The sequence below is a fragment of the Lampetra planeri genome, chromosome 33 (assembly GCF_965212315.1).
Source record: "Lampetra planeri chromosome 33, kcLamPlan1.2.h2, whole genome shotgun sequence".
Classification (NCBI taxonomy): Eukaryota; Metazoa; Chordata; class Hyperoartia; order Petromyzontiformes; family Petromyzontidae; genus Lampetra; species Lampetra planeri.
In genome coordinates, this window is record NC_136139.1 from 4,917,849 (window position 1) to 4,941,686 (window position 23,838).

The 23,838-nt window shown below is 46.3% G+C and overlaps 24 non-coding genes across 24 annotated transcripts; all 24 read left to right on the forward strand.

Annotated features, from left to right (window-relative positions):
* The first annotated feature begins 2,847 nt into the window (after positions 1 to 2,847).
* TRNAT-UGU (transfer RNA threonine (anticodon UGU)) lies at positions 2,848 to 2,920 on the forward strand. The gene has a single exon. It is a non-coding gene; the product is annotated as a tRNA-Thr (tRNA).
* An 864-nt stretch (positions 2,921 to 3,784) lies between these two features.
* On the forward strand, positions 3,785 to 3,857 carry TRNAT-CGU (transfer RNA threonine (anticodon CGU)). Its single transcript has one exon. It is a non-coding gene; the product is annotated as a tRNA-Thr (tRNA).
* Positions 3,858 to 4,469: 612 nt separating this feature from the next.
* TRNAT-AGU (transfer RNA threonine (anticodon AGU)) lies at positions 4,470 to 4,542 on the forward strand. The gene has a single exon. It is a non-coding gene; the product is annotated as a tRNA-Thr (tRNA).
* A 1,300-nt stretch (positions 4,543 to 5,842) lies between these two features.
* TRNAT-CGU (transfer RNA threonine (anticodon CGU)) lies at positions 5,843 to 5,915 on the forward strand. Its single transcript has one exon. It is a non-coding gene; the product is annotated as a tRNA-Thr (tRNA).
* Positions 5,916 to 6,303: 388 nt separating this feature from the next.
* Positions 6,304 to 6,376, forward strand: TRNAT-UGU (transfer RNA threonine (anticodon UGU)). Its single transcript has one exon. It is a non-coding gene; the product is annotated as a tRNA-Thr (tRNA).
* Positions 6,377 to 10,021: 3,645 nt separating this feature from the next.
* TRNAT-CGU (transfer RNA threonine (anticodon CGU)) lies at positions 10,022 to 10,094 on the forward strand. Its single transcript has one exon. It is a non-coding gene; the product is annotated as a tRNA-Thr (tRNA).
* Positions 10,095 to 10,822: 728 nt separating this feature from the next.
* On the forward strand, positions 10,823 to 10,895 carry TRNAT-CGU (transfer RNA threonine (anticodon CGU)). Its single transcript has one exon. It is a non-coding gene; the product is annotated as a tRNA-Thr (tRNA).
* Positions 10,896 to 11,491: 596 nt separating this feature from the next.
* On the forward strand, positions 11,492 to 11,564 carry TRNAT-UGU (transfer RNA threonine (anticodon UGU)). The gene has a single exon. It is a non-coding gene; the product is annotated as a tRNA-Thr (tRNA).
* Positions 11,565 to 13,129: 1,565 nt separating this feature from the next.
* On the forward strand, positions 13,130 to 13,202 carry TRNAT-AGU (transfer RNA threonine (anticodon AGU)). The gene has a single exon. It is a non-coding gene; the product is annotated as a tRNA-Thr (tRNA).
* A 1,311-nt stretch (positions 13,203 to 14,513) lies between these two features.
* Positions 14,514 to 14,586, forward strand: TRNAT-CGU (transfer RNA threonine (anticodon CGU)). Its single transcript has one exon. It is a non-coding gene; the product is annotated as a tRNA-Thr (tRNA).
* Positions 14,587 to 14,974: 388 nt separating this feature from the next.
* Positions 14,975 to 15,047, forward strand: TRNAT-UGU (transfer RNA threonine (anticodon UGU)). Its single transcript has one exon. It is a non-coding gene; the product is annotated as a tRNA-Thr (tRNA).
* Positions 15,048 to 15,359: 312 nt separating this feature from the next.
* On the forward strand, positions 15,360 to 15,432 carry TRNAT-UGU (transfer RNA threonine (anticodon UGU)). Its single transcript has one exon. It is a non-coding gene; the product is annotated as a tRNA-Thr (tRNA).
* A 388-nt stretch (positions 15,433 to 15,820) lies between these two features.
* On the forward strand, positions 15,821 to 15,893 carry TRNAT-UGU (transfer RNA threonine (anticodon UGU)). Its single transcript has one exon. It is a non-coding gene; the product is annotated as a tRNA-Thr (tRNA).
* Positions 15,894 to 16,202: 309 nt separating this feature from the next.
* TRNAT-CGU (transfer RNA threonine (anticodon CGU)) lies at positions 16,203 to 16,275 on the forward strand. Its single transcript has one exon. It is a non-coding gene; the product is annotated as a tRNA-Thr (tRNA).
* A 728-nt stretch (positions 16,276 to 17,003) lies between these two features.
* TRNAT-CGU (transfer RNA threonine (anticodon CGU)) lies at positions 17,004 to 17,076 on the forward strand. The gene has a single exon. It is a non-coding gene; the product is annotated as a tRNA-Thr (tRNA).
* A 388-nt stretch (positions 17,077 to 17,464) lies between these two features.
* On the forward strand, positions 17,465 to 17,537 carry TRNAT-UGU (transfer RNA threonine (anticodon UGU)). Its single transcript has one exon. It is a non-coding gene; the product is annotated as a tRNA-Thr (tRNA).
* A 935-nt stretch (positions 17,538 to 18,472) lies between these two features.
* TRNAT-AGU (transfer RNA threonine (anticodon AGU)) lies at positions 18,473 to 18,545 on the forward strand. Its single transcript has one exon. It is a non-coding gene; the product is annotated as a tRNA-Thr (tRNA).
* A 1,312-nt stretch (positions 18,546 to 19,857) lies between these two features.
* TRNAT-CGU (transfer RNA threonine (anticodon CGU)) lies at positions 19,858 to 19,930 on the forward strand. The gene has a single exon. It is a non-coding gene; the product is annotated as a tRNA-Thr (tRNA).
* A 388-nt stretch (positions 19,931 to 20,318) lies between these two features.
* Positions 20,319 to 20,391, forward strand: TRNAT-UGU (transfer RNA threonine (anticodon UGU)). The gene has a single exon. It is a non-coding gene; the product is annotated as a tRNA-Thr (tRNA).
* A 312-nt stretch (positions 20,392 to 20,703) lies between these two features.
* On the forward strand, positions 20,704 to 20,776 carry TRNAT-CGU (transfer RNA threonine (anticodon CGU)). Its single transcript has one exon. It is a non-coding gene; the product is annotated as a tRNA-Thr (tRNA).
* A 728-nt stretch (positions 20,777 to 21,504) lies between these two features.
* On the forward strand, positions 21,505 to 21,577 carry TRNAT-CGU (transfer RNA threonine (anticodon CGU)). Its single transcript has one exon. It is a non-coding gene; the product is annotated as a tRNA-Thr (tRNA).
* Positions 21,578 to 22,173: 596 nt separating this feature from the next.
* Positions 22,174 to 22,246, forward strand: TRNAT-UGU (transfer RNA threonine (anticodon UGU)). Its single transcript has one exon. It is a non-coding gene; the product is annotated as a tRNA-Thr (tRNA).
* A 764-nt stretch (positions 22,247 to 23,010) lies between these two features.
* On the forward strand, positions 23,011 to 23,083 carry TRNAT-CGU (transfer RNA threonine (anticodon CGU)). Its single transcript has one exon. It is a non-coding gene; the product is annotated as a tRNA-Thr (tRNA).
* Positions 23,084 to 23,471: 388 nt separating this feature from the next.
* On the forward strand, positions 23,472 to 23,544 carry TRNAT-UGU (transfer RNA threonine (anticodon UGU)). The gene has a single exon. It is a non-coding gene; the product is annotated as a tRNA-Thr (tRNA).
* The last annotated feature ends 294 nt before the right edge of the window (positions 23,545 to 23,838 follow it).

Below are 23,838 nucleotides of genomic sequence, written 5' to 3' on the forward strand. Positions count from 1 at the left end.
CCTGCGGGGTGGGCTGGTAGGAATAATACTAATACCGGTACAGGGATATCGACCGGGTATAGAGGAGTTAAAAAGAAAATTATTTGTGCATGGGGGGTGAGCGATGACGTCCACACCCCCCTCCCCACTGACTCGCGCGCCCACACAGCAAGGATTGCAACAGGCGATGTCATTGGCTGCGCCGGATGCGACGGCCATCTTGTTTAGTTCATTTAGTTCACGGATCGCAGGAGGAGCGGGCGGCCATCTTGTCGGACAGACGGACGGCCTCGCGAAGCCTGTCGCAGTAGGCCTCGCGAAGCCTCCTGCACTAGGCCTCGCGAAGCCTCCTGCAGTAGGCCTCGCGAAGCCTTCTGCACTAGGCCTCGCGAAGCCTTCTCTGCAGTAGGCCTCGCGATGCCTTCTCTGCAGTAGGCCTCGCGAAGCCTGCCGCACTAGGCCTCGCGAAGCCTTCTCTGCAGTAGACCTAGCGAAGCCTTCTGCACTAGGTCTCGCGAAGCCTTCTCTGCAATAGGCCTCGCGAAGCCTTCCCTGCAGTAGGCCTCGCGAAGCCTTCTCTGCAGTAGGCCTCGCGATGCCTTTTCCGCAGTAGGCCTCGCAAAGCCTGCAGCACTTGGCCTCGCGAAGCCTGCCGCACTAGGCCTTGCGCCATGTTTTTCGTGCACAAATAAGGCGATTAAATGTATCTCGTCTCTGTGTTAATAAATGTATCTTGTCTCTGTGTTAAAAAAACGTGCTGCGTTTCAGTAAAGTAAATTTGAAGCGAAGTTTAAAGTTTCGCCGTGAGGCGCCGGAAGCGACGGCCATATTGTTTAGTTCACATATCGCAGGGGGAGCAGGCGGCCATCTTGTCGGACGGACGGACGGACACATTAATCTATTGGTGGTCTGGTCCACTTCGTTCCTACCAGTATAAACTCAACACATTTACCAAACAGGACCCTGCGGGGTGGGCTGGTAGGAATTATACTAATACCGGTACAGGGATATCGACCGGGTATAGAGGAGTTAAAAAGAAAATGATTTGTGCATGGGGGGTGAGCGATGACGTCCACACCCCCCTCCCCACTGACTCGCGCGCCCACAGAGCAAGGATTGCAACAGGCGATGTCATTGGCTGCGCCGGATGCGACGACCATCTTGTTTAGTTCATTTAGTTCACGGATCGCAGGGGGAGCGGGCGGCCATCTTGTCGGACAGACGGACAGCCTCGCGAAGCCTGTCGCAGTAGGCCTCGCGAAGCCTCCTGCACTAGGCCTCGCGAAGCCTACTCCAGTAGGCCTCGCGAAGCCTTCTGCACTAGGCCTCGCGAAGCCTTCTCTGCAGTAGGCCTCGCGAAGCCTTCTCTGCAGTAGGCCTCGCAAAGCCTTCTCTCCAGTAGGCCTCGCGAAGCCTTCCCTGCAGTAGGCCTCGCGAAGCCTTCTCTGCAGTAGGCCTCGCGATGCCTTTTCTGCAGTAGGCCTCGCAAAGCCTGCTGCACTAGGCCTCGCGAAGCCTGTCGCACTAGGCCTCGCGCCGTGCTTTTCGTGCACAAATAAGGCGATTAAATGTATCTCGTCTCTGTGTTAATAAATGTATCTTGTCTCTGTGTTAAAAAAACGTGCTGCGTTTCAGTAAAGTAAATTTGAAGCGAAGTTTAAAGTTTCGCCGTGAGGCGCCGGAAGCGACGGCCATCTTGTTTAGTTCACAGATCGCAGGGGGAGCGGGCGGCCATCTTGTCGGACAGATGGACGGACGGACGGACACATTAATCTATTGGTGGTCTGGTCCACTTCGTTCCTACCAGTATAAATGTTTTCTTCTACAACATCAGCGTGCAGCGGTGCATTAAATACGCACTACAATGACAATAGTTTAAAGCGATTTGAAGCATGTTTTATTTTTTGGGGAGGGGGGCAGAGCTTTGTGACGTCATATTTGAGGGGGGGGGGGTCTGACTTTTTGTGCCGCCGTGTGACGACGGGGGGAAGGCCAAAAATCGTCCAAAATCGCGTGACGTCATTTATGTACGGCGCCTTAGGAGTTTACTTGTTTGAATAACTTTTAAAGTGTGTTTGCGATAACATAGTTGTTTTATCGGTCACCAGTTCCTCAGAGAGCCAGGTTTTTGTATCGTGATATGTTTCCTCAATTGTGTTCTCATCTCAAGAGGTTTGCATTAAAATGTAGCCAACTGGCTCCATAGCTCAGGGGTTAGAGCACTGGTTTTGTAAACCAGGGGTCGTGAATTCAATTCTCCCTGAAGCCTGCGTTTTGCTTATTCTTCAAAGAGACTGAGTGAAACATTAAAACCCTTGGTTTTCAAAATTGGCCTATGCTGTGGGAAGAGCACCGAGTCACTATTAAGGAAACCGGGATGCAATGTGGACCTAGTATTTAGCAGTAATGTGGCAGTTTTTTCTAGATTATTGCCAACCGAAAGTTATTATTTAGAAGTGTCATATGTGTACGTGTTTAAATTCAAACTTCCAAAGTCATAAGTTGCTAACATGGTCAAGTTTACATGAAGCTGTGTTACGCAATTTGTCGTTTTGGGCCACATCGCAAACACGTTCCTTCGGAGTGGGCAGGTAGGAACTTTGTTGGACGGCGCATTCGTGCGATCCGTGTCACGCGGCGGAAGCTGCGTGGGGCGGCGCGTCACGTGGTGCTGAGCCCGCCTGAACCGCTCTATCAAATACAAATCGAGGGCGTGGCTATACACGACAGACATACAAATAATCCCTGGTGGGCAGTGTGGAACTGTTCCTACCTGAATACACTTCTCAGTTTGAGGCATTGGTGCATCTTGCATTAACAAGTTTTGTGAGCTTTTTAAGACTGAATTTGCAGGTGTGGAAAATGAGTGGCTCCATAGCTCAGTGGTTAGAGCACTGGTCTTGTAAACCAGGGGTCGCGAGTTCAATTCTCGCTGGGGCCTGTGTAGTTTTGCATCCTGCTTCGGCAATATTGACAAACTAGGTTGTTGGGGGGCGCCTATGGCGAACAACCACAGCGTGCGGCGGCCCCCAACAGACTGGTCAAGTAAATCCTTACGATCCACTCGCACAACGTGCGGTGGGCCTTCATCCAGCAGTGGATTTAAGCACTTATGTAATGGAAAGAGCACGGCTCTCCTTCAGTTCAACAGCGGAGCGAGCACAGCTCTTCCTAAAGCCAGCAGTGGAGAGCACGGGGGTTCCTCAGGGCAGCAGTGGACGGAGCATGGCTCTGTCTCACTCTCACTCACCCGTCTCCTCTGAGCTGCATGCGATTGTCTGTGTGTATGAGTGAGCCGTGTGTGAGTGGATCGACCGTCAGCTTTCCGTGGCCATGATGTTGCTGCTTCTCAAAGTGGGGAGTTCGCGGTCACGTGACGCACTTCAACCAATCCAGAGCCGTACATGTTTGGGAGAGGCGCACCTCTGGTTGGCTGCTTGCTCGCGGTCATGTGACGCGCTTCAACCAATCTGGGGGCGTTAATCACAGTCAAAGAATGACAAGCACAGATCTGGGCTATTTTATACGTGTATCGAGAGGCTGTTCTTTTAAGTTTTCAGCAATGCTAATAAGAAACAGCAGGGGGCACGGTAGCACTGACTTGGTACAGGTGTGGCATTGTTTTGGTCAACAACTAACTTAGGAGTTTACTTGTTTGAATAACTTTTTAATGTAAAGTGTGTGTGCGACAAAACAGTCGTTTAATTGGTCACCAGTTCCTCAGAGAGCCAGGTTTTTGGTTTTGTGATATGTTTCCTCAATTTTGTTCTCACCTCAAGAGGTTTGCATAGAACTGTAGCCAACTGGCTCCATAGCTCAGGGGTTAGAGCACTGGTTTCGTAAACCAGGGGTCGTGAGTTCAATTCTCACTGGGGCCTCTTTTATTTCACACCTGTGATTGAAAATAAAAGTCATTTGTTTTCAAAGTTGGCCCATGTTCGAGTGCACCAAGTCATTGTTCCATTCCACCAGGGACCCAATGTGGCCCAGAGCATCTTGTATTAATGTTGAAATGTTTCTAAATTAATATCATCCAAATATATTTGTTGTGAAGTGTCGTCGGAAAATAGCACTGAATGGGTCTCGCATTAAGATATATGGGAATAGCTCTGTTGCTCAGCAGTGAAAGCACTGGTCTTGTAACCTGGGGGTCCGTGCCCTTCAGTTCTTGCTGGAGATTCTAAGTCAGTTTACATCCTGCATTGGTAACATTTTGAAATGTGGTGTCGGCGTGTCGTGTAAGTGTGGTTCTTTCTTGAAACTTTCTCAAAGATTTCATTTTCTAATGTGTTGTACACTTTCCAACGTGGCTTTTCTTTTTTACCAGACATTTACATGGCAACATAAAAGATAAGGTCATGGGCACAATCTTTAACTGAATTACCATACAATTAATTGATCTAGTTAACCAGGCAACGTGTGCTGATGCTCAAGCCATCTTTAATCCTGTTTGATTTCACGCGTGTCTTTTGGTGACAGGGGCTTCATCTGGCTCCATAGCTCAGTGGTTAGAGCACTGGTCTAGTAAACCAGGGGTCGTGAGTTCAATTGTCACTGGAGCCTTTATTTTATGCATCATTAAATTAAATTGCAGTATTATCATTATTTAGTTGAATGTGACAGTTTCAGTTTGTGAGCACCTACTGACACCTATTAATAACTGAAATGTGTTATGAAGCATGTGGTCATACTCACCTGGCAATGTCTGTTGATAAAACCACAAAAAATTACATTGTGAACGCTTTTGAACATAAAACGGGTTCAGTCATGGAGACCCGAAACCAGCGATTGAGAGTTCCATTCTTACTGACCACCAACATACGTAGGATCCAAATGAGTCTCCGGAACAACGTACGTGGAGCTCTTTCAGTCAGTGACAGCGAACTTTCATGATACTCGGGGGCATGGAGTCACGCGCGTTTGGTGTAAATATCATGCACGATAACTAAGGCAACATTTATTGGATAAAGCCAGTCAAATGTACTCTTTAGAACGTTGCCTTACTTTCTGTTCGATGTGGTGTGTGTGTGTTTGTTACAAGCTTCCTCAGTCATCAGTTATAAAAGCCGATATTTTGCTCAGATGGCTTTTGATAACTACCTCGCCTTGTTTACAGGAGGTGGTGGGTTCGATTTCGACACTGACGCCTGATTGTTTGGAGTTTGCGTGTCTGTCTCCGCGTGGTCGTGTGGATTTTTGTCCGGGTACTCCGGGTTTGCCATCCACATTTAAAATCAACGTCACACGTTTAGAGTATTTGGCTGCTATACATTTCCACGTGACGATAAGCCTCTTCGTCGAGCTATCATTGGTGATAGCCAGGTCGCTTCTGAAAAAGAGCTAAAAAGCTCAGTGGGACCTTACCTGGTAAATAGTTTTAAAAAGATCACATCCTGGTGAGCTCCCACGTGTTTTAGGACGTTCGCCACGCAGTTGTGTCGTGAGCGCCCGTGGCACATTGAGAACTGAAGGGGGCGCAATAACTTTTGTTACACTTTTGGAACTTCGGCTTGAAATTAATATAAGCTTTCCAAGGTTATATGTCACGAAGGAGCATCTACCTTAACATAGCAGAATTCGTATTTGGTATAGCTAATTTTTTTGGGGGATATAAGTTAGACATTCCTTCAAAATCCGATGTAAACTTTGGTGCAGCAGCTCTTTCTCCTATGTCATCAGTTCCCCTGCTGGATCTGTTCCACCTGATGACTGTCGCTTGTGTTGCGATCGAAACGTCGTGGTTTAATTTTTTTTATACCTACGTGACTTTAACGAAAGACCCAAAGAGTATGCATCCCTGCAGTCACGATGACTTCAAATCTAAATTATTCCCTTAGAAGTTGATACAACTCCACACTCAGATGGCTCCATAGCTCAGGGGTTAGAGCACTGGTTTCGTAAACCAGGGGTCGTGAGTTCAATTCTCACTGGGGCCTTCGTTTTGCTTATTCTTCAAAGAAATTGAGCGAAACATGAAAATCCTTGGTTTTCAAAATTGGCCTATGCTGTGGGAGGGCACCAAGTCACAATTAAGGAAACCGAGATGCAAATTGGACCGAGTGTTTCACAGTAATGTGGCAGTTTTTTCTGGATTATTGCCACCCGAAAGTTATTATTTAGAAGTGTCATACGTGTACATGCTTAAATTTTAACTTCCCAAGTCATGCGATGCGATCATGGTCAAGTTTACATGGAGCTGTGTGACGCAATTTGTCGTTTTTGGCCACATCGCAATTAACTTCTCAGTTGAGGCATTAGTGCAATGTTGCATTAACAGGTTTTGTGAGCTTTTTAATAATGGATTTGCAGGTGTGGAAAAGGAGTGGCTCCATAGCTCAGTGGTTAGAGCACTGGTCTTGTAAACCAGGGGTCGCGAGTTCAATTCTCGCTGGGGCCTGTACAGTTTTGCATCCTGCTTCGGCAATATTGACAAATCGAGAGGCTGTTCTTTTCAGTTTTCAGCAATGCTAATAAGAAACAGCAGGGGGCACGGTAGCACTGACTTGGTACAGGTGTGGCATTGTTTTGGGCAACTCCTATCTTAGGGGCCGTCCGTAAATTATGTCACGCACCTAGGGGGGGGGGGGGGTCAGACATTTGTGACGAGGGGGGGGGGGGAGAAATGTGATGTCACGTAAAAATGCGCAACTTTAAATAAATATAGACAACACGTTCTACTTAATTAATAATACCGGTACAGGGATATCGACCGGGTATAGAGGAGTTAAAAAGAAAATGATTTGTGCATGGGGGATGAGCGATGACGTCCACACCCCCCTCCCCACTGACCTGCGCGCCCACAGAGCAATGACGTCAACACCCCCCTCCCCACTGACCCGCGAGACCACAGAGCAATGACGTCAACACCCCCCTCCCCACTGACTCGCGAGCCCACAGAGCAATGACGTCCACACCCCCCTCCCCACTGACCCGCGCGCCCACAGAGCGATGACGTTCACACCCCTTTCCCCACTGACTCGCGCGCCCACAGAGCAAGGATTGCAACAGGCGATGTCATTGGCTGCGCCGGATGCGACGGCCATCTTGTTTAGTTCATTTAGTTCACGGATCGCAGGGGGAGCGGGCGGCCATCTTGTTGGACAGACGGACGGCCTCGCGAAGCCTGTCGCAGTAGGCCTCGCGACGCCTCCTGCACTAGGCCTCGCGAAGCCTCCTGCAGTAGGCCTCGCGAAGCCTTCTGCACTAGGCCTCGTGAAGCCTTCTCTGCAGTAGGCCTCGCGAAGCCTTCTCTGCAGTAGGCCTCGCGATGCCTTCTCTGCAGTAGGCCTCGGGAAGCCTGCCGCACTAGGCCTCGCGAAGCCTGCAGCACTAGGCCTCGCAAAGCCTTCTCTGCAGTAGACCTAGCGAAGCCTTCTGCACTAGGCCTCGCGAAGCCTCTGCAGTAGGCCTCGCGAAGCCTTCCCTTCAGTAGGCCTCGCGAAGCCTTCTCTGCAGTAGGCCTCGCGATGCCTTTTCTGCAGTAGGCCTCGCAAAGCCTGCCGCACTAGGCCTCGCGAAGCCTGCCGCACTAGGCCTCGCGCCCTGCTTTTCGTGCACAAATAAGGCGATTAAATGTATCTCGTCTCTGTGTTAATAAATGTATCTTGTCTCTGTGTTAAAAAACGTGCTGCGTTTCAGTAAAGTAAATTTGAAGCGAAGTTTAAAGTTTCGCCGTGAGGCGCCGGAAGCGACGGCCATCTTATTTAGTTCACAGATCGCAGGGGGAGCGGGCGGCCATCTTGTCGGACAGATGGACGGACGGACACAATAATCTATTGGTGGTCTGGTCCACTTCGTTCCTACCAGTAACAGGACCCTGCGGGGTGGGCTGGTAGGAATAATACTAATACCGGTACAGGGATATCGACCGGGTATAGAGGAGTTAAAAAGAAAATGATTTGTGCATGGGGGGTGAGCGATGACGTCCACACACCCCTCCCCACTGACTCACGCGCCCACACAGCAAGGATTGCAACAGGCGATGTCATTGGCTGCGCCGGATGCGACGGCCATCTTGTTTAGTTCATTTAGTTCACGGATCGCAGGGGGAGCGGGCGGCCATCTTGTCGGACAGACGGACGGCCTCGGGAAGCCTATCGCAGCAGGCCTCGCGAAGCCTCCTGCACTAGGCCTCGCGAAGCCTCCTGCAGTAGGCCTCGCGAAGCCTTCTGCACTAGGCCTCGCGAAGCCTTCTCTGCAGTAGGCCTCGCAATGCCTTCTCTGCAGTAGGCCTCGCGAAGCCGGCCGCATTAGGCCTCGCAAAGCCTGCTGCACTAGGCCTCGCGAAGCCTTCTCTGCAGTAGACCTAGCGAAGCCTTCTGCACTAGGTCTCGCGAAGCCTTCTCTGCAGTAGGCCTCACGAAGCCTTCCCTGCAGTAGGCCTCGCGAAGCCTTCTCTGCAGTAGGCCTCGCGATGCCTTTTCCGCAGTAGGCCTCGCAAAGCCTGCCGCACTTCGCCTCGCGAAGCCTGCCGCACTAGGCCTCGCGCCGTGCTTTTCGTGCACAAATAAGGCCATTAAATGTATCTCGTCTCTGTGTTAATAAATGTATCTTGTCTCTGTGTTAAAAAAAAACGTGCTGCGTTTCAGTAAAGTAAATTTGAAGCGAAGTTTAAAGTTTCGCCGTGAGGCGCCGGAAGCGACGGCCATATTGTTTAGTTCACATATCGCAGGGGGAGCAGGCGGCCATCTTGTCGGACAGACGGACGGACGGACACATTAATCTATTGGTGGTCTGGTCCACTTCGTTCCTACCAGTATAAACTCAACACATTTACCAAACAGGACCCTGCGGGGTGGGCTGGTAGGAATTATACTAATACCGGTACAGGGATATCGACCGGGTATAGAGGAGTTAAAAAGAAAATGATTTGTGCATGGGGGGTGAGCGATGACGTCCACACCCCCCTCCCCACTGACTCGCGCGCCCACAGAGCAAGGATTGCAACAGGCGATGTCATTGGCTGCGCCGGATGCGACGGCCATCTTGTTTAGTTTATTTAGTTCACGGATCGCAGGGGGAGCGGGCGGCCATCTTGTCGGACAGACGGACGGCCTCGCGAAGCCTGTCGCAGTAGGCCTCGCGAAGCCTCCTGCACTAGGCCTCGCGAAGCCTCCTGCAGTAGGCCTCGCGAAGCCTTCTGCACTAGGCCTCGCGAAGCCTTCTCTGCAGTAGGCCTCGCGAAGCCTTCTCTGCAGTAGGCCTCGCGATGCCTTCTCTGCAGTAGGCCTCGCGAAGCCTTCTCTGCAGTAGGCCTCGCGAAGCCTTCCCTGCAGTAGGCCTCGCGAAGCCTTATCTGCAGTAGGCCTCGCGATGCCTTTTCTGCAGTAGGCCTCGCAATACCTGCCGCACTAGGCCTCGCGAAGCCTGCCGCACTACGCCTCGCGCCGTGCTTTTCGTGCACAAATAAGGCGATTAAATGTATCTCGTCTCTGTGTTAATAAATGTATCTTGTCTCTGTGTTAAAAAAACGTGCTGCGTTTCAGTAAAGTAAATTTGAAGCGAAGTTTAAACTTTCGCCGTGAGGCGCCGGAAGTGACGGCCATCTTGTTTAGTTCACAGATCGCAGGGGGAGCGGGCGGCCATCTTGTCGGACAGATGGACGGACGGACACATTAATCTATTGGTGGTCTGGTCCACTTCGTTCCTACCAGTATAAATGTTTTCTTCTACAACATCAGCGTGCAGCGGCGCATTAAATACGCACTACAATGACAATAGTTTAAAGCGATTTGAAGCATGTTTTATTTTTTGGGGAGGGGCGCAGAGCTTTGTGACGTCATATTTGAGGGGGGGGGGGTCTGACTTTTTGTGCCGCCATGTGACGACGGGGGGAAGGCCAAAAATTGTCCAAAATCGCGTGACGTCATTTATGTACGGCGCCTTAGGAGTTTACTTGTTTGAATAACTTTTAAAGTGTTTTTGCGATAACATAGTTGTTTTATCGGTCACCAGTTCCTCAGAGAGCCAGGTTTTTGTATCGTGATATGTTTCCTCAATTGTGTTCTCATCTCAAGAGGTTTGCATTAAAATGTAGCCAACTGGCTCCATAGCTCAGGGGTTAGAGCACTGGTTTCGTAAACCAGGGATCGTGAGTTCAATTCTCACTGGGGCCTCTTTTATTTCACACCTTTTTCAGACTGTGATTGAAAATAAAAGTTCTTTGTTTTCAAAGTTGGCCCATGTTCTAGCGCACCAAGTCATTGTTCATTTCACCAGGGACCAAGGTGGCCCTAGCATCTTGAATTAATGTTGAAATGTTTCTGGATTCATATCATCCAAATACATTTGTTGTGAAGTGTCGTCGGAAAATAGCACTGAATGGGTCTTGCATTAAGATTTAAATGGGAATAGCTCTGTTGCTCAGCAGTCAAATCGCTGGTCTTGTAACCTGGGGGTCGTTCCTTCAGTTCTTGCTGGAGATTATAAGTCGGTTTACATCCTGCATTGGTAACATTTTGAAATGTTGTACTACTTGTTGTGTTTAGTTTGTTGTCCTTCCCCCGTACCGACGATCAGCGCGGTCGGCTACATATGGTATTAAAGAAGTTCTACATTCGTACTTTTAAGATCTGAGCACGAGTGTGAGCACCTGCTACTGATTTATGGCAGCAGGGGGCACGCCAGTAACGTTGTTCGGTATAAGTGTGGCGTTGTTTTATAACGCACATAACTTAGTTTTCTTGTTTTATTTTAATTGATTTTCCAATGTGCGCATGTGTTAAAGCATTTTTTCATAGTTCACCAGTTCTTCAGAGGGCAATGTTCTTGCGTATTTGGTATAGCTCATTTTGTGGGATATTAGTTTGACATTGCCTTAGAAGTTGAGACAACACACTCAGATGGCTCCATAGCTCAGGGGTTAGAGCACTGGTTTCGTAAACCAGGGGTCGTGAGTTCAATTCTCACTGGGGCCTGCGTTTTGCTTATTCTTCAAAGAGACTGAGTGAAACATTATCCCCTTGGTTTTCAAAATTGGCCTATGCTGTGGGAGAGCACCGAGTCACTATTAAGGAAACCGGGATGCAATGTTGACCTAGTATTTAGCAGTAATGTGGCAGTTATTTCTAGATTATTGCCAACCGAAAGATATTATTTAGAAGTGTCATATGTGTACGTGTTTAAATTCAAACTTCCCAAGTCATAAGTTGCTAACATGGTCAAGTTTACATGAAGCTGTGTTACGCAATTTGTCGTTTTTGGCCACATCGCAAACACGTTCCTTCGGAGTGGGCAGGTAGGAACTTGGTTGGACAGCGCATTCGTGCGATCCGTGTCACGCGGCGGAAGCTGCGTGGGGCGGCGCGTCACGTGGTGCTGAGCCCGCCTGAACCGCTTTATCAAATACAATTCGAGGGCGTGGCTATGCACGACAGACAGACAAATAATCCCTGGTGGGCAGTGTGGAACAGTTCCTACCTGTATAAACTTCTCAGTTGAGGCATTGGTGCATCTTGCATTAACAGGTTTTGTGAGCTTTTTAATACTGAATTTGCAGGTGTGGAAAATGAGTGGCTCCATAGCTCAGTGGTTAGAGCACTGGTCTTGTAAACCAGGGGTCGCGAGTTCAATTCTCGCTGGGGCCTGTGTAGTTTTGCATCCTGCTTCGGCAATAGTGACAAACTAGGTTGTTGGGGGGCGCCTAAAGCGAACAACCACAGCGTGCGGCGGCCCCCAACAGACTGGTCAAGTAAATCCTTATGATCCACTCGCACAACGTGCGGTGGGCCTTCATCCAGCAGTGGATTTAAGCACTTATGTAATGGACAGAGCACGGCTCTCCTTCAATTCAGCAGCGGAGCGAGCACAGCTCTTCCTAAAGCCAGCAGTGGAGAGCACGGGGGTTCCTCAGGGCAGCAGTGGACGGAGCATGGCTCTGTCTCACTCTCACTTACCTGTCTCCTCTGAGCTGCAAGCAATTGTCTGTGTGTATGAGTGAGCCGTGTGTGAGTGGATCGACCGTCAGCTTCCTCACTCTGACTCACCCGTCTCCTCTGAGCTGCGTGTGAGTGAGCTGTGTGTATGAGTGGATCGACAGTCAGCTTTCCGTGGCCATGATGTTGCTGCTTCTCAAAGTGGGGAGTTCGCGGTCACGTGACCCACTTCAACCAATCCAGAGGCGTACATGTTTGGGAGGGGCGCACCTCTGGTTGGCTGCTTGCTCGCGGTCATGTGACGCACTTCAACCAATCTGGGGGCGTTAATCACAGTCACAGAATGACATGAGGACAGATCTGGGCTATTTTATACGTGTATCGAGAGGCTGTTCTTTTAAGTTTTCAGCAATGCTAATAAGAAACAGCAGGGGGCACGGTAGCACTCACTTGGTACAGGTGTGGCATTGTTTTGGACAACAACTAATTTAGGAGTTTACTTGTTTGAATAACTTTTTAATGTAAAGTGTGTGTGCGATAAAACAGTCGTTTAATCGGTCACCAGTTCCTCAGAGAGCCAGGTTTTTGGTATTGTGATGTTTCCTCAATTTTGTTCTCACCTCAAGAGGTTTGCATAAAACCGTAGCCAACTGGCTTCGTAAACCAGGGGTCGTGAGTTCAATTCTCACTGGGGCCTCTTTTATTTTACACCTTCTTGAGACTGTGATTGAAAATAGAAGTTATTGGTTTTAAAAGTTTGACCATGTTTCGAGTGCACCAAGTCATTGTTCCATTTCACCAGGAACCCATGTTGAAATGTTTCTGAATAAATATCATCCAAATACATTTGTTGTGAAGTGTCGTCGGAAAATAGCACTGAATGGGTCTTGCATTAACATATATATTGGAATAGCTCTGTTGCTCAGCAGTGAAAGCGCTGGTCTTGTAACCTGGGGGCCCTTAAGTTCTTGCTGGAGATTCTAAGTCAGTTATCATCCTGCATTGGTAACATTTTGAAATGTGGTGTTGGCGTGTAAGTGTGGTTCTTTCTTGAAACTTTTTCAAAGATTTCATTTTAGAATGTGTTGTACACTTTCCAACGTGGCTTTTATTAGCAGACATATCGCAACGTAAAATAAAAGTTCATGGGCAGAATCCTTAACTCAATTACCATAACATTAATTGATCTAATTAACCAGGCAACGTGTGCTGATGCTCAAGCCTTCATTCATCCTGTTTCATTTCACGTGTGTCTTTTGGTGAAAGAGGCTTCAACTGGCTCCATAGCTCAGTGGTTAGAGCACTGGTCTAGTAAACCAGGGGTCGTGAGTTCAATTCTCACTGTAGCCTTTATTTTAAGCATCATTAAACTTCAGTATTATCATTATTTAGTTGAATGTGACAGTTTCAGCTTGTGAGCACCTACTGACACCTATTGATAACTGCAATGTGTTATGAAGCATATGGTGATACTCACCTGGCAATGTCTGTTGATAAAACCACCAAAATTTACATTGTGAACGCTTTTGAACATAAAACGGGTTCAGTCATGGAGATCCGAAACCAGCGACTGAGACTTACATTCTTATTGTTCACCAAGATCCAAATGAATCTCCGACATAACGTACGTGGAGCTCTTTCAGTCAGTGACAGCGAACTTTCATGATACTCGGGGGCATGGAGCCACGCGCGTTTGGTGTAAATATCATGCACGATAACTAAGGCAACATTTATTGGATAAAGCCAGTCAAATGTACTCTTTAAAACGTTGCCTTACTTTCTGTTCGATGTGGTGTGTGTTTGTTACCAGCTTCCCCAGTCATCAGTTATAAAAGCTGATATTTTGCTCAGATGGCTTTTGTAAACTACCTCGCCTGGTTTACAGGAGATGGTGGGTTCGATTCCGACCCTGACTCCCGTTTGCTTGGAGTTTGCGTGTCTCTCTCCGCGTGGTGGTGTGGACTTTTTTAAGGGTACTCCGGGTTTGCCATCCACATTTAAAATCAACGTCACACATTTAGAGTATTTGGCTGCTATACATTTCCACGTGACGATAAGCCTCTTCGTCGAGCTATCATTTGTGATAGCCATGTCGCTTCTGAAAAAGAGCTAAAAAGCTCAGTGAGACCTTACCTGGTAAAATAGTTTTAACAATATCACATCCTGGTGCGGTGAGGTTGACGAATGTGAGCTCCCACGTGTTTTAGGATGTTCGCCACGCAGTTGTGTCGTGAGCGCCCGTGGCACATTGAGAACTGCAGGGGGTGCAATAACTTTTGTTCCACTTTTGGAACTTCGGCTTTGCGATGTTTGCAATTAATATAAGCTTTCCAAGGTTATATGTCACGAAGGAGCATCTACCTTAACATAGCAGAATTCGTATTTGGTATAGCTAATTTTTTTGGGGATTTAAGTTAGACATTCCTTCAAAATCCGATGTAAACTTTGGTGCATCAGCTCTTTCTCCTATGTCATCAGTTCCCCTGCTGTATCTGTTCCACCTGATGACGGTCGCTTGTGTTGCGATCGAAACGTCGTGGTTTAATTTTTTTTGACCTACGTCACTTTACCGAAAGAACCAAAGAGTATGCATCCCAGCAGTCACGATAACTTCAAATCTAGATTATTCCCTTAGAAGTTGATACAACGCCACACTCAGATGGCTCCATAGCTCAGGGGTTAGAGCACTGGTTTCGTAAACCAGGGGTCGTGAGTTCAATTCTCACTGGGGCCTTCGTTTTGCTTGTTCTTCAAAGAGACTGAGTGAAACATTAAAACCCTTGGTTTTCAAAATTGGCCTCTGCTGTGGGAGAGCACCGAGTCACGATTAAGAAAATCGGGATGCAAATTGGACCGAGTGTTTCGCAGTAATGTGGCAGTTTTTTTCTGGAATATTGCCACCCGAAAGTTATTATTTAAAAGTGTCATATGTGTACGTGCTTAAATTCAAACTTCCCAAGTCATGAGATGCGAACATGGTCAAGTTTACATGGAGCTGTGTGACGCAATTTGTCGTTTTTGGCCACATCGCAATTAACTTCACAGTTGAGGCATTGGTGCCATGTTGCATTAACAGGTTTTGTGCGCTTTTTAATAATGGATTTGCAGTTGAGCAAATGAGTGGCTCCATAGCTCAGTGGTTAGAGCACTGGTCTTGTAAACCAGGGGTCGCGAGTTCAATTCTCGCTGGGGCCTGTGTAGTTTTACATCCTACTTCGGCAATATTGACAAATCAAGAGGCGGCTGTTCTTTTAAGATGTCAGCAATGCAAATAAGAAACAGCAGGGGGCACGGTAGCATTGACTTGGTACTGGTGTGTCATTCTTTTGGGCAACAACTAACTTAGGAGTTTACTTGTTTGAATAACTTTTTATTTTGAAAGTGTGTTTGCGATGACAGTCGTTTTATCGGTCACCAGTTCCTCAGAGAGTCAGGTTTTTGGTTTTGTGATATGTTTCCTCAATTGTGTTCTCACCTCAAGATATTTGCATAAAACTGTAGCCAACTGGCTCCATAGCTCAGGGGTAAGCGCACTGGTTTTGTAAACCAGGGGTCGTGAGTTCAATTCTCACTGGAGCCTGCGTTTTGCTTATTCTTCAAAAAGTCTGAGTGGAATATTAAAACCCTTGGTTTTCAAAATTGGCCTATGCGGTGGGTGAGCACCGAGTCACTATTAATGAAACCCGGATGCAAGTTGGACCGAGTATTTCACAGTATTGTAGCAGTTTTTTCTGGATTATTGCCACCCGAAAGTTTTTATTTAGAAGTGTCATATGTGTTCATGCTTAAATTCAAACTTCCCAAGTCATGAGGTGCGAACATGGTCAAGTTTACATGGAGCTGTGTGACGCCATTTGTCGTTTTTGGCCACATCGCAATTAACTTCTCAGTTGAGGCATTGGTGCCATGTTGCATTAACAGGTTCTGTGAGCTTTTTAATAATGGATTTGCAGGTGTAGAAAAGGAGTGGCTCCATAGCTCAGTCGTTAGAGCACTGGTCTTGTAAACCAGGGGTCGCGAGTTCAATTCTCGCTGGGGCCTGTGTAGTTTTGCATCCTGCTTCGGCGATATTGACAAATCAAGAGTCTGTTCTTTTCAAATTTCAGCAATGCTAATAAGAAACAGCAGGGGGCACGGTAGCACTGACTTGCTACTGGTGTGTCATTCTTTTGGGCAACAACTAACTTAGGAGTTTACTTGTTTGAATAACTTTTTATTTTGAAAGTGTGTTTGCGATAACAGTCGTTTTATCGGTCACCAGTTCCTCAGAGAGTCAGGTTTTTGGTTTTGTGATATGATTCCTCAATTGTGTTCTCACCTCAAGAGATTTGCATAAAACTGTAGCCAACTGGCTCCATAGCTCAGGGGTTAGAGCACTGGTTTCGTAAACCAGGGGTCGTGAGTTCAATTCTCACTGGGGCCTCTTTTATTTCACACCTTTTTCAGGCTGTGATTGAAAATAAAAGTTCTTTGTTTTCAAAGTTGGCCCATGTTCCAGCGTACCAAGTCACTGTTCATTTCACCAGGGACCAAGGTGGCCCTAGCATCTTGAATTAATGTTGAAATGTTTCTGGATTCATATCATCCAAATACATTTGTTGTGAAGTGTCGTCGGAAAATAGCACTGAATGGGTCTTGCATTAAGATATATATGGAAATCGCTCTGTTGCTCAGCAGTGAAATCGCTGGTCTTGTAACCTGGGGGTCGTTCCTTCAGTTCTTGCTGGAGATTCTAAGTCGGTTTACATCCTGCATTGGTAACATTTTGAAATGTTGTACTACTTGTTGTGTTTAGTTTGTTGTCCTTCCCCCGTACCGACGATCAGCGTGGTCGGCTACATATGGTATTAAAGAAGTTCTACATTCGTACTTTTAACATCTGAGCACGAGTGTGAGCACCTGCTACTGATTTATGGCAGCAGGGGGCACGCCAGTAACGTTGTTCGGTATAAGTGTGGCGTTGTTTTATAACGCACATAACTTAGTTTTCTTGTTTTATTTTAATTGATTTTCCAATGTGCGCATGTGTTAAAGCATTTTTTCATAGTTCACCAGTTCTTCAGAGGGCAATGTTCTTGCGTATTTGGTATAGCTCATTTTGTGGGATATTAGTTTGACATTGCCTTATAAGTTGAGACAACACACTCAGATGGCTCCATAGCTCAGGGGTTAGAGCACTGGTTTCGTAAACCAGGGGTCGTGAGTTCAATTCTCACTGGGGCCTGCGTTTTGCTTATTCTTCAAAGAGACTGAGTGAAACATTAAAACCCTTGGTTTTCAAAATTGGCCTATGCGGTGGGTGAGCACCGAGTCACTATTAATGAAACCGGGATGCAAGTTGGACCGAGTATTTCACAGTATTGTGGCAGTTTTTTCTGGATTATTGCCACCCGAAAGTTATTATTTAGAAGTGTCACATGTGTACATGTTTAAATTCAAACTTCCCAAGTCATGAGTTGCGAACATGGTCAAGTTTACATGGAGCTGTGTGGCGCAATTTGTCGTTTTTGGCCACATCGCAATTAACTTCTCAGTTGAGGCATTGGTGCAATGTTGCATTAACAGGTTTTGTGAGCTTTTTAATAATGGATTTGCAGGTGTAGAAAAGGAGTGGCTCCATAGCTCAGTGGTTAGAGCACTGGTCTTGTAAACCAGGGGTCGCGAGTTCAATTCTCGCTGGGGCCTGCGTAGTTTTGCATCCTACTTCGAAAACATTGACAAATCTAGATGCTGTTCTTTTAAGTTTTTAGCAATGCTAATAAGAAACAGCAGGGGGCACGGTAGCACTCACTTGGTACAGGTGTGGCATTGTTTTGGACAACAACTAACTTAGGAGTTTACTTGTTTGAATAACTTTTTAATGTAAAGTGTGTGTGCGATAAAACAGTCGTTTAATCGGTCACCAGTTCCTCAGAGAGCCAGGTTTTTGGTATTGTGATGTTTCCTCAATTTTGTTCTCACCTCAAGAGGTTTGCATAAAACCGTAGCCAAGTGGCTTCGTAAACCAGGGGTCGTGAGTTCAATTCTCACTGGGGCCTCTTTTATTTCACACCTTCTTGAGACTGTGATTGAAAATAGAAGTTATTGGTTTTAAAAGTTTGCCCAAGTTTCGAGTGCACCAAGTCATTGTTCCATTTCACCAGGAACCCATGTTGAAATGTTTCTGAATTAATATCATCCAAATACATTTGTTGTGAAATGTCGTCGGAAAATAGCACTGAATGGGTCTTGCATTAACATATATAGATGGGAATAGCTCTGTTGCTCAGCAGTGAAAGCGCTGGTCTTCTAACCTGGGGGCCCTTAAGTTCTTGCTGGAGATTTTAAGTCAGTTTACATCCTCCATTGGTAACATTTTGAAATGTGGTGTCGGCGTGTAAGTGTGGTTCTTTCTTGAAACTTTTTCAAAGACTTCATTTTAGAATGTGTTGTACACTTTCCAACGTGGCTTTTATTAGCAAACATATGGCAACGTAAAATAAAAGTTCATGGGCAGAATCCTTAACTCAATTACCATAACATTAATTGATCTAATTAACCAGGCAACGTGTGCTGATGCTCAAGCCTTCATTTATCCTGTTTCATTTCATGTGTGTCTTTTGGTGACAGAGGCTTCAACTGGCTCCATAGCTCAGTGGTTAGAGCACTGGTCTAGTAAACCAGGGGTCGTGAGTTCAATTCTCACTGGAGCCTTTATTTTAAGCATCATTAAACTTCAGTATTATCATTATTTAGTTGAATGTGACAGTTTCAGCTTGTGAGCACCTACTGACACCTATTGATAACTGTAATGTGTTATGAAGCATATGGTGATACTCACCTGGCAATGTCTGTTGATAAAACCACCAAAATTTACATTGTGAACGCTTTTGAACATAAAACGGGTTCAGTCATGGAGATCCGAAACCAGCGACTGAGAGTTACATTCTTATTGTTCACCAAGATCCAAATGAATCTCCGACATAACGTACGTGGAGCTCTTTCAGTCAGTGACAGCGAACTTTCATGATACTCGGGGGCATGGAGCCACGCGCGTTTGGTGTAAATATCATGCACGAAAAACTCAGGCAATATTTCTTGGATAAAGCCAGTCAAATGTACTCTTTAAAACGTTGCCTTACTTTCTGTTCGATGTGGTGTGTGTTTGTTACCAGCTTCCCCAGTCATCAGTTATAAAAGCTGATATTTTGCTCAGATGGCTTTTGTAAACTACCTCGCCTGGTTTACAGGAGATGGTGGGTTCGATTCCGACCCTGACTCCCGTTTGCTTGGAGTTTGCGTGTCTCTCTCCGCGTGGTGGTGTGGACTTTTTTAAGGGTACTCCGGGTTTGCCATCCACATTTAAAATCAACGTCACACATTTAGAGTATTTGGCTGCTATACATTTCCACGTGACGATAAGCCTCTTCGTCGAGCTATCATTTGTGATAGCCATGTCGCTTCTGAAAAAGAGCTAAAAAGCTCAGTGAGACCTTACCTGGTAAAATAGTTTTAAAAATATCACATCCTGGTGCGGTGAGGTTGACGAATGTGAGCTCCCACGTGTTTTAGGATGTTCGCCACGCAGTTGTGTCATGAGCGCCCGTGGCACATTGAGAACTGCAGGGGGTGCAATAACTTTTGTTACACTTTTGGAACTTCGGCTTTGCGATGTTTGCAATTAATATAAGCTTTCCAAGGTTATATGTCACGAAGGAGCATCTACCTTAACATAGCAGAATTCGTATTTGGTATAGCTAATTTTTTTGGGGATTTAAGTTAGACATTCCTTCAAAATCCGATGTAAACTTTGGTGCATCAGCTCTTTCTCCTATGTCATCAGTTCCCCTGCTGTATCTGTTCCACCTGATGACGGTCACTTGTGTTGCGATCGAAACGTCGTGGTTTAATTTTTTTTGACCTACGTCACTTTACCGAAAGAACCAAAGAGTATGCATCCCAGCAGTCACGATAACTTCAAATCTAGATTATTCCCTTAGAAGTTGATACAACGCCACACTCAGATGGCTCCATAGCTCAGGGGTTAGAGCACTGGTTTCGTAAACCAGGGGTCGTGAGTTCAATTCTCACTGGGGCCTTCGTTTTGCTTGTTCTTCAAAGAGACTGAGTGAAACATTAAAACCCTTGGTTTTCAAAATTGGCATCTGCTGTGGGAGAGCACCGAGTCACGATTAAGAAAATCGGGATGCAAATTGGACCGAGTGTTTCGCAGTAATGTGGCAGTTTTTTTCTGGAATATTGCCACCCGAAAGTTATTATTTAAAAGTGTCATATGTGTACGTGCTTAAATTCAAACTTCCCAAGTCATGAGATGCGAACATGGTCAAGTTTACATGGAGCTGTGTGACGCAATTTGTCGTTTTTGGCCACATCGCAATTAACTTCTCAGTTGAGGCATTGTTGCCATGTTGCATTAACAGGTTTTGTGCGCTTTTTAATAATGGATTTGCAGTTTAGCAAATGAGTGGCTCCATAGCTCAGTGGTTAGAGCACTGGTCTTGTAAACCAGGGGTCGCGAGTTCAATTCTCGCTGGTGCCTGTGTAGTTTTACATCCTACTTCGGCAATAATGACAAATCAAGAGGCGGCTGTTCTTTTAAGATGTCAGCAATGCTAATAAGAAACAGCAGGGGGCGCGGTAGCATTGACTTGCTACTGGTGTGTCATTCTTTTGGGCAACAACTAACTTAGGAGTTTACTTGTTTGAATAACTTTTTATTTTGAAAGTGTGTTTGCGATAACAGTCGTTTTATCGGTCACCAGTTCCTCAGAGAGTCAGGTTTTTGGTTTTGTGATATGATTCCTCAATTGTGTTCTCACCGCAAGAGATTTGCATAAAACTGTAGCCAACTGGCTCCATAGCTCAGGGGTTAGAGCACTGGTTTCGTAAACCAGGGGTCGTGAGTTCAATTCTCACTGGGGCCTCTTTTATTTCACACCTTTTTCAGGCTGTGATTGAAAATAAAAGTTCTTTGTTTTCAAAGTTGGCCCATGTTCGAGCGTACCAAGTCACTGTTCATTTCACCAGGGACCAAGGTGGCCCTAGCATCTTGAATTAATGTTGAAATGTTTCTGGATTCATATCATCCAAATACATTTGTTGTGAAGTGTCGTCGGAAAATAGCACTGAATGGGTCTTGCATTAACATATATATGGGAATCGCTCTGTTGCTCAGCAGTGAAATCGCTGGTCTTGTAACCTGGGGGTCGTTCCTTCAGTTCTTGCTGGAGATTCTAAGTCGGTTTACATCCTGCATTTGTAACATTTTGAAATGTTGTACTACTTGTTGTGTTTAGTTTGTTGTCCTTCCCCCGTACCGACGATCAGCGCGGTCGGCTACATATGGTATTAAAGAAGTTCTACATTCGTACTTTTAACATCTGAGCACGAGTGTGAGCACCTGCTACTGATTTATGGCAGCAGGGGGCACGCCAGTAACGTTGTTCGGTATAAGCGTGGCGTTGTTTTATAACGCACATAACTTAGTTTTCTTGTTTTATTTTAATTGATTTTCCAATGTGCGCATGTGTTAAAGCATTTTTTCATAGTTCACCAGTTCTTCAGAGGGCCATGTTCTTGCGTATTTGGTATAGCTCATTTTGTGGGATATTAGTTTGACATTGCCTTAGAAGTTGAGACAACACACTCAGATGGCTCCATAGCTCAGGGGTTAGAGCACTGGTTTCGTAAACCAGGGGTCGTGAGTTCAATTCTCACTGGGGCCTGCGTTTTGCTTATTCTTCAAAGAGACTGAGTGAAACATTAACCCCTTGGTTTTCAAAATTGGCCTATGCTGTGGGAGAGCACCGAGTCACTATTAAGGAAACCGGGATGCAATGTTGACCTAGTATTTAGCAGTAATGTGGCAGTTTTTTCTAGATTATTGCCAACCGAAAGAAATTATTTAGAAGTGTCATATGTGTACGTGTTTAAATTCAAACTTCCCAAGTCACAAGTTGCTAACATGGTCAAGTTTACATGAAGCTGTGTTACGCAATTTGTCGTTTTTGGCCACATCGCAAACACGTTCCTTCGGAGTGGGAATGTAGGAACTTGGTTGGACAGCGCATTCGTGCGATCCGTGTCACGCGGCGGAAGCTGCGTGGGGCGGCGCGTCACGTGGTGCTGAGCCCGCCTGAACCGCTTTATCAAATACAATTCGAGGGCGTGGCTATGCACGACAGACAGACAAATAATCCCTGGTGGGCAGTGTGGAACTGTTCCTACCTGTATAAACTTCTCAGTTGAGGCATTGGTGCATCTTGCATTAACAGGTTTTGTGAGCTTTTTAATACTGAATTTGCAGGTGTGGAAAATGAGTGGCTCCATAGCTCAGTGGTTAGAGCACTGGTCTTGTAAACCAGGGGTCGCGAGTTCAGTTCTCGCTGTGGCCTGTGTAGTTTTGCATCCTGCTTCGGCAATATTGACAAACTAGGTTGTTGGGGGGCGCCTATAGCGAACAACCACAGCGTGCGGCGGCCCCCAACAGACTGGTCAAGTAAATCCTTACGATCCACTCGCACAACATGCGGTGGGCCTTCATCCAGCAGTGGATTTAAGCACTTATGTAATGGACAAAGCACGGCTCTCCTTCAATTCAGCAGCGGAGCGAGCACAGCTCTTCCTAAAGCCAGCAGTGGAGAGCACGGGGGTTCCTCAGGGCAGCAGTGGACGGAGCATGGCTCCGTCTCACTCTCACTTACCTGTCTCCTCTGAGCTGCAAGCAATTGTCTGTGTGTATGAGTGAGCCGTGTGTGAGTGGATCGACCGTCAGCTTCCTCACTCTGACTCACCCGTCTCCTCTGAGCTGTGTGTATGAGTGGATCGACAGTCAGCTTTCCGTGGCCATGATGTTGCTGCTTCTCAAAGTGGGGAGTTCGCGGTCACGTGACCCACTTCAACCAATCCAGAGGCGTACATGTTTGGGAGGGGCGCACCTCTGGTTGGCTGCTTGCTCGCGGTCATGTGACGCACTTCAACCAATCTGGGGGCGTTAATCACAGTCACAGAATGACATGAGGACAGATCTGGGCTATTTTATACGTGTATCGAGAGGCTGTTCTTTTAAGTTTTCAGCAATAATCAACGATTTTTGCCCGCAACAATCACCAAAAAACTCCGCGTTTTTCTGGAGGGACTGATAAAACTGTAGCCAACTGGCTCCATAGCTCAGGGGCTGGAGCACTGGTTTCGTAAACCAGGGGTCGTGAGTTCAATTCTCACTGGGGCTTGCGTTTTGCTTATTCTTCAAAGATACTGAGTGAAACATTAAAACCCTTGGTTTTCAAAATTGGCCTATGCGGTGGGTGAGCACCGAGTCACTATTAATGAAACCGGGATGCAAGTTGGACCGAGTATTTCACAGTATTGTGGCAGTTTTTTCTGGATTATTGCCACCCGAAAGTTATTATTTAGAAGTGTCACATGTGTACATGCTTAAATTCAAACTTCCCAAGTCATGAGTTGCGAACATGGTCAAGTTTACATGGAGCTGTGTGACGCAATTTGTCGTTTTTGGCCACATCGCAATTAACTTCTCAGTTGAGGCATTGGTGCAATGTTGCATTAACAGGTTTTGTGAGCTTTTTAATAATGGATTTGCAGGAGTAGAAAAGGAGTGGCTCCATAGCTCAGTGGTTAGAGCACTGGTCTTGTAAACCAGGGGTCGCGAGTTCAATTCTCGCTGGGGCCTGCGTAGTTTTGCATCCTACTTCGGCAATATTGACAAATCTAGATGCTGTTCTTTTAAGTTTTTAGCAATGCTAATAAGAAACAGCAGGGGGCACGGTAGCACTCACTTGGTACAGGTGTGGCATTGTTTTGGACAACAACTAACTTAGGAGTTTACTTGTTTGAATAACTTTTTAATGTAAAGTGTGTGTGTGATAAAACAGTCGTTTAATCGGTCACCAGTTCCTCAGAGAGCCAGGTTTTTGGTATTGTGATGTTTCCTCAATTTTGTTCTCACCTCAAGAGGTTTGCATAA